An 8146-nucleotide genomic window follows, 5' to 3' on the forward strand; every position below is an offset into this window, starting at 1 on the left:
TAGGTAGTTTTTATTTTTTAAAATAAAAAGTGTAGGTATTTTTAAAGGGTTTGGAATAGTTTTTTTCCCCTTTTTCTTTTTTGGGCTGAGTAAGCTGTAGTTGCAGATGTTATAATATAATAAAATGAAACTGAAAGTATTTCCTCTGTTCTATCTTACAGGTTGATTATTGAGCAATAACTGTATTAGTCGCAAAAATATTCACTTGATAGGCAACATAAAGATAAGCCAAAATTGAGCATTTTCAACTGTGGGTTCATAAGCCTAATTTATATGTAATTTGAATTCAGTGGGGCTTATTTCCTAGTAAGTACTTAAAGGTCTGTAGCCCTGGACTTACTAATTTCAATGGAAGGGAAATTAACTATGCGTGTAGGTCTCCCATTGAAATAAATGGGATTTTAAAGTACTTAACTTTGGTTGGCTTGTGTCACAATATTTTTCCACCAGCTCAGCTTCCTAATTTGATTTGCAAGAATTAATTTGTTTTGTTCTCGGAATGATTGCAGGGGTTCAGTTCTGCGCACTTAGTATGCCACTTTTGAGACGTGCTGTCTTTGAGCAGAGACTGCATGCAAATTGCCTTTGAGTCCTTGGTCTATAAAGACACTCATTTTGGTTCCTTCTTAAAAGGAAAGGAGGGAGGGAGGGGTGGAAATGCATCGCTAGTTTTTGTTTTAAAGCAGCACCAAGAAGCTGTAGATCATGGCATGTGAAAATAGAATTTATTTAGCTGAATGTATTGAAGCTTCATCTATTATTCAGTGCTAGTTTAGAACACAAAACCAAATCATCTGTGGAGAAACCAGGCATACTTGGAATTGGGGAAAAAAAGTTCAGCAGGTTATATTACAAGAGGGGGAGTGCTTTAGAAACAATTCACCACAAGCAGCTCTTACGTAGGTCCCACAGTCTTTGCACAGAAATAGCTGTCAATAGAAAGTGCCCTTCATGCTTTTATACTAGCATTAAAAATCACCTTGTAACATACTACTGCACGTGGATGCGTTTTTTAGGGGAAAAAATCACCAGCATAAAGCGATTCAAAAATGAAAAGTGAAGGATTATCCTTAGATTGCACAATAAGGTCACGCAGCCCACAGCAGACTGCAACGTAGAGAGAAGATAGTTCAAAGCTCAGTAGCAATTTATTCCTAGCATTCAGCATCATTGTAATAAAGGCTATAGAACCATCCAAAAAGAGCATCCAGCTGACCTAAGTGTATCCTGTTAGGTTTTGCTGAATGAACAAACTTAATTTGGTAGGATCGGTGAACGAAATAGTTTGACTTCAGCAGTTTCACCTTTTAATAATGGTTTTTAAAAGATGGAATATCATTGGTTTTTACTTGAACGATTAACAGCCTGCTACTATGCATATTTACTCAGAAATAATGTCCGACAATTCAGTGGAGCTTATTCCAAAGTATATACAGTACTGTGCAAAAGTTTTAGGCAGGTGTGAAAAAATGCTGAAAAGTAAGAATACTTTCAAAAAGATATATTCTAATTGTTTATGTCGATCAGTTTACAAAGTGCAAAGTAAGCAAACAGAAGAGAAATGTAAATCAAATCAATATTTGGTGTGACTACCCTTTGGCTTCAAACCAGCATCAATTCTTACACTTGTACACTTTGTACACTTGCACAAAGTCAGGGATCTTGAAGGATTAGAGTCAGGTGTATGATTAACCAATTAGACCAAGCAGGTGCTAAGGTTCATCAATTTTATATGTAGGTTGAAACACAGTCATTAACTGAAACAAACAGCTGTGTAGGAGGCTTAAAACTGGGTGAGGAACAGTCAAACTCTGCTGCTAAGGTGGGGTTGTGGAAGACAGTTTCATGTCACAGGTCATACACCATGGCAAGACTGAGCACAGCAACAAGGCACAAGGTAGTTAGACTGCATCAGCAAGGTCTCTCCCAGGCAAACATTTCAAAGCAGACTGGGCTTTCAAGATGTGCTGTTCAAGCTCTTTGAAGAAGCACAAAGAAACGGGCAACATTGAGGACCGTAGATACAGTGGTCGGCCAAGAAAACTTAATGCAGCAGATGAAAGACACATCATGCTTGCTTCCCTTTGACATCAGATGTCCAGCAGTGCCATCAGCATAGAACTGGCAGAAACCAGCGGGACCCAGGTACACCCATCTACTGTCCGGAGAAGTCTGGCCAGAAGTGGTCTTCATGGAAGAATTGCAGCCAAAAACCCATACGTCTGACGTGGAAACAAGGCTAAGCGACTCAACTATGCACGAAAACGTAGGAACTGGGCTGCAGAAAAATGGCAGCAGGTGCTCTGGACTGATGAGTCAAAATTTGAAAGATTTGGCTGTAGCAGGAGGCAGTTTGTCTGCTGAAGGGCTGGAGAGGAGTACAATAATGAGTGTCTGCAAGCAACAGTGAAGCATGGTAGAGGTTCATTGCAAGTTTGGGGCTGCATTTCTGCAAATGGAGTTGGAGATTTGGTCAGGATCAATGGTGTCCTCAATGCTGAGAAATACAGGCAGATATTTACCCATCAAGGCGTACCATCAGGGAGGCGTGTGATTGGCCCCAAATTTATTCTGCAGTAGGACAATGACCCCAAACATACAGCCAATGTCATTAAGAACTATCTTCAGCGTCAAGAAGAACAAGGAGTCCTGGAAGTGATGGTTTGGCCCCCACAAGGCCCTGATCTCAACATCATTGAGTCTGTCTGGGATTACATGAAGAGACAGAAGGATTTGAGGCAGTCTATATCCACAGGAGCTCTGTGGTTAGTTCTCCAAGATGTTTGGAACAATCTACCTGCCGAGTTCCTTCAAAAACTGTATGCAAGTGTACCTAGAAGAATTGATGCTGTTTTGAAGGCAAAGGGTGGTCACACCTAATATTGGTTTGATTTGGATTTCTCTTCTGTTTGCTATCTTTGCATTTTGTAAATTGATAAACATAAACAATTACAATACATATTTGTGAAAGTATTCTTACTTTACAGCATTTTTTCACACCTGCCTAAAACTTTTGCACAATACTGTATGTGGACAACTTAAGCCTTAGCCTATACTCTCTAGTGCTAAATTAGCACTCCTCTTTGTATAGGGACAGTTGCTGTTGGGGTTTGTTACACGGTACAGTAGTTAAACACCATTTAATGCTAACTTTCTTTGTGCAAGCAGGAAATTGCTCTGTATAAATTCAGTGCTTATGGTTAACATTTGGATGCACTGAGATTTCTACCTCAGAACAATACATTTGTTTTCTTTATATTAAAAGAGTATTCTCTTCTTTGGTTCTATCAAAGTTCAGAGCACCAGCTCATTAAAAAAAAGTAAAGGTACAGATTCTGCTACTTGGAAGTACGGGTGAGGGATAGCTCTAGTATATGTGGAAAAATAGGACAACAGGGAGAAAACTACCTGTGGGCCTCTGCCTTGCTTCTGATTGTACAGATTGGCGTAATGTTTTTTTTTTTCCTGAATTTTGGAATTGTCTCTAAAAGGAGCTTGTTTCTCTGGAACCAAAAATATTTCAAAAACAGTATCTGCCTGAAGCAGATCCCATATGCAGATCCCACATCCAGAAAATTGCAGTAGAACTCAGTACCTGTTCTTCCTACCTGTGTAGGTAACTAGGATGTTATGGTGTACAAGAAGTTTTAAATGCCTCAGCATTCACAGCCAAACCACCAAATGCAAATTTTTATTTCTTGTATGTTCAAGGGAATCTACAGTAGAACAGGCAAGTTGTGCCTAGATCCTTTATTTCTCATGCCTGCTCCATTGTACAATCTGAAGTTATCTGAGGTACAAACGGATGAGAAGCAAGTCAACTGAACCCATCCAAGACTTTTCATTTGTGGGTGTTGGACCCATAAAGTGGAAAGGATTCCCTGTGTTGTTGAAGTCATAGCAGTATCTTGGCATAAGGAAGATGTTAACCATGGATGTTGTTTTCAATTAATATGTACCAGAGCTCTCCTTTGTTAATACATAAAATCGCAACCATCATTAGAGCTGAGCTATGAGAAAGGTGAACATTTAAGTTAAATTTGTAGGGAAACCAAATGTCCAATTTTTCAGATGGCTCGGATGAATAACTACACCATTAAATCTGCCTGTTTTTTATGTTGTTCGCTAGTGTATAAAGATTTACATTTGAAGTTTTCTGAAGCTGTAGCAGTTTCTTTTGAGGAAATAAAAATGACAGATTGAAATAACTCTAGTGAGTATTTGTTCATCCTAACCTGGCTAATGAATCTGTAACAAGCCATTGAACTGGCATTTCCTTTTAAAGCTGCATTAACTTGCCCCATCACTGCAGTAATTTTCATTTCTCCCTGGAGAAGGAGAATATGTAAGGACTAATTTATTCATAAACTGGCAGTACCTGTGTACAATACTGTTCAGGTATAGATTTATTTCAATATGGATATCAGAAGGGATTAAACAAAGCCTTTCCCTTATCAGCACCTAAAATGTACCTCAAGGCCTATGAATAGAGCAGGAGTCCCCAACTTTTTTGGATTGATAAGAACATTTGGACTACTTTGCAAACATGCCTTCAAAATGGGTTTTGGGTTGGTGTGCTCATTCAGAAAATAGCTGCCCTGGTGATGTAACCAGTACAAAGCACCTGGTTATCAGAATGTTAACTATGATATATTCTAGCCCCACAAAGATGCATCCTGTTACTCAATAGGCTTTTTTCCTGTGCAGATGGGGCTCATTTGGAGCTTGGAGGCATTCTTGAAAATAAAGATGTCAAGTCAAGACACTTTTTTGGCAGCATGCCAGTTTCCTATTATTTAAAAAAAAAAGTAAAAAAATCAGATTCAGGAAGGTTGCTGGGTGCCCACAAGAGTGTTTACAGCTATGTTAGGATTCCTGGTTCCATGTTGCCAAACCCAGTCATATGAAGTAAAAGGGAATGAAATACACTTTTCTATTGCTATTGAGTACCAGTATTTATGAACTTATTTTTAGCTGGTTCTGTCACAAGTATGTTCTTACAGCTTGTAGCCCATACAGAAATTATGTATTAGTGGCTCTAAACTCACTTGCAAGATTAAACAGATGAGCAATTTCTAGCTTTTGCAAGAGAGGGGTATTCATGGAATTGAGTTCCACGCCAGGCAATGACTGCAGTTACCTCAGCCACAGTTGTACAAGTAGTCCTCAACTTATGACCGTTCAGCAACTGTTCGAAGTTATGACGATGATGAACAAAGGGACTTATGACCAGTGCCCAAAGTTATAGCCATTGCAGCATCCCTGCAGTCACGTGATCAAAATTCAGGCACATGGCAGACCACCCACACTTATGACTGCAGAGGCATTTCAACTTCCCCCACCCATCTCCCCCTATCTATGTCCTTTTAGCTCCCTGTACTCCACGGCCCCTGCCCCCAGCTGACCTTCACCATCTTGCTCCCACTGCTGACCAAGCATGCCTGGCCTGGTGCTTTGAGAGGCAGCTGCTGGCTTCACAAGGCTTGCTTCTCCAGGTTGCATACAGCGGTTTCCTTGCAAGACCTGGAGAAGATGGGCTCGTGCCAGCAACTGCCTTGTGAAGGGCCAGGGTGGGCACGCCTTGTCAGCAGTGGGAGCAGGAAGATGAAGGTAAGCTGGAATGGTGGAGAACAGGATGGAAGGGGTCTCAGAGTGCAGGGCTGTGAGGGCAGCTGGGCTGGGGCTTCCTGGGGCGGCTGGTTTGCACCATGCTGCTAGACGGGCTTCCTGGGGCAGAAGCAGGAGCCAGGAAGCCCCTTTGTGCCACACTGCTGGTCTGGGCTACATGCAGCATGGAGGGGCTTCCTGGCACACTGCAGCTCGGGCTGAAAAAAGCTGCAGCCATAGTGTGCCAAGAAGCCCCCGAACCACAGCATATTCTTTCCCTGGCCTTCCTATGCTGGTGCCGCACTGCAGCACCCCCCTCCAACTCATGTGGCCTACCACACCCCCTGGCAGCACCCCTGTGCTCCTTGCCTGGGACTCCTACCTCTTCCCATTTAATGACCCGCACGTCTTGGGGTTATGACAACAACCGGGACCACCCAGGTGGTGGTTGCTAAGCGATGTGGTCAAATGATGTCATACTTTATGACCACATCGCTTAGCGATGGAAATTCCAGTCCCAATTGTGGTAAATCGAGGACTACCTGTAATCCCCATAAAACCCACTGAGATTGGCACTTAGAACAAGCTCATTTGTCAGACTCCTGCAGAGTGAATTATGTGGCAGGGTGACATGAGAACAAGTAACACTTTTCTTCAGTAAATTACTGGCTATTCTATGAAAGGAACAAAAAGAGGACATGAACCATTGTAGTAGATTTAAAGATCAAAATAGAAAGAACTCATGGAGCTGTGGAAGGAGCCCTCCCTAGAGGTAAGTCCTGCCCCTGCTTCGCTTCTTTGCTGCAAGGAGGTAATAAACTCTTGTTTAGGGTCAAATCATGAAGCATGATTTTCCTTATTCAAGCCAGTCTGGAGACTGGAAGGCCCAGACAAAACCAGGAATTCCATTTGGCTGTTCATACACATAACGCACTCTTCACATGTAAGCATGCATACAAAATAATAAGCTATTTAGCTTGCAAGAAGGCCTTTGAATTACAGTAGCTGCACTTGCCAACTCACAGGTTAAATGTGGACAATATGTTGGTCATTTTCTCTTTTTGAAGTTGCAATGCAAACCAATTCCTTCTCTTCTGATAATATTTGTTAACTCTCCGTTTTTTGAAAACTCCAAAAGAAATAGATAACGTAGTGTTCCCAAGATTGGGCGCCAAAGGTGTAGATAATGTAAATATACTTAACAGATGTGTAAAAAAGTAAGTATACCCTATTGATTTTTTTTTACTTTTTCAGCATAGATATTTGAATTTCATTTCACCACTATTGATAGATAAAAGGGATATAACATAACAAATATGCACCATTTACGTTTTGTAGCTCCTTGTGTAATTTAACATAAGTGCAAATTTTGCACATAGAAAAAATAAGTACATCTCTACATTTGTCTCTACCTCAAATACCCTAAAATTAGAATTGGGTGCAACAAAGCAGGTGCCAATGACTAGAACATAGTGACAGAGGACTGGGGAGAAACTTGTCTTATTAAAACCTGAGACATTTAGTTTGATTTGCTCTTCGTTGTTGAAGTGTGTGATATCACCATGCCTAGATCAAAAGAGCTCTCTGAGGCCTTCAGAAAGAAAGTTATAGATGCCTATGAGTCTGGGAAGGAATTTAAAAAGATCACCAAGCAATTGGACAATGATCCTAAACTTTCTAGAAAATCTACCAAGGAATGGCTGGGGAAAAAAAATAGATGGTTCTGGAATGGCCAAGCTAAAACCCAGATCTAAATCTCAACAAGGTGCTGTGGGGTGACTGGACATGGCCTGTGTGTTCAAGAACCCCCTCAAACACTACAGCTGAAAACAATTCTCCACGGGGGAGTGAGAAAAGTTTCTCTTTCCTTATGCTCCTTGCTTCTACACTTTCCACCCTGCATGTTATTTCAACTTTTCCACACACTCTCCATTTCAAAAAAATGCCATCTTCAAAAAGCTTAGCTGTATTTCCTTTCTCATTGTCTCTGTTCACCTAGATGTTTCTTTCCACTGTGGGGACAAGGTACTTGCTGAGGACAGCTGCGATTTCCACAGACCATGCCCTGCGCTTCAGTTCTTAAAATGCTCATTGGTGTCAGCCAAAGAAAAGTTGTTAATGTAAGCCTAAATCTGATGGGAAATTCTGCTTATGTTGACAAAATAGCCTGTAGACGCGCATATCAACGTTTGCTGTTAAAATGCAACATCTATAATTCAGCCCCGTTCTCAAAATTCACTTCCTTTGATACTTCTGGTGATGTTAAATTAAATCATAATTTAGCTATGTTGCATCCAGTCAAGACCATTGATAAAGTGTAAATATGTAAAGAGGTCACTCCAGCCATATGATTACAACAGCCAGTGGAATAAACTTAGGCAAATCAGCTCTTCAATCATTAGAGCTGACAAAGGTTTCACGAGATAATTTCTACTACTGCAGAAGACTTATTTGAAGCAACTAAATCCTCACATGGGCAGTGAAGTAGAGAAACAGATACAAATCAGTAAATCAACACTTGTATTCCCCAAATCACAAG

The sequence above is a fragment of the Python bivittatus genome, unplaced genomic scaffold (genome assembly GCF_059951505.1).
Source record: "Python bivittatus isolate LINGU-HERP-01145 unplaced genomic scaffold, Pbiv_v1 ctg000060_np1212, whole genome shotgun sequence".
Classification (NCBI taxonomy): Eukaryota; Metazoa; Chordata; class Lepidosauria; order Squamata; family Pythonidae; genus Python; species Python bivittatus.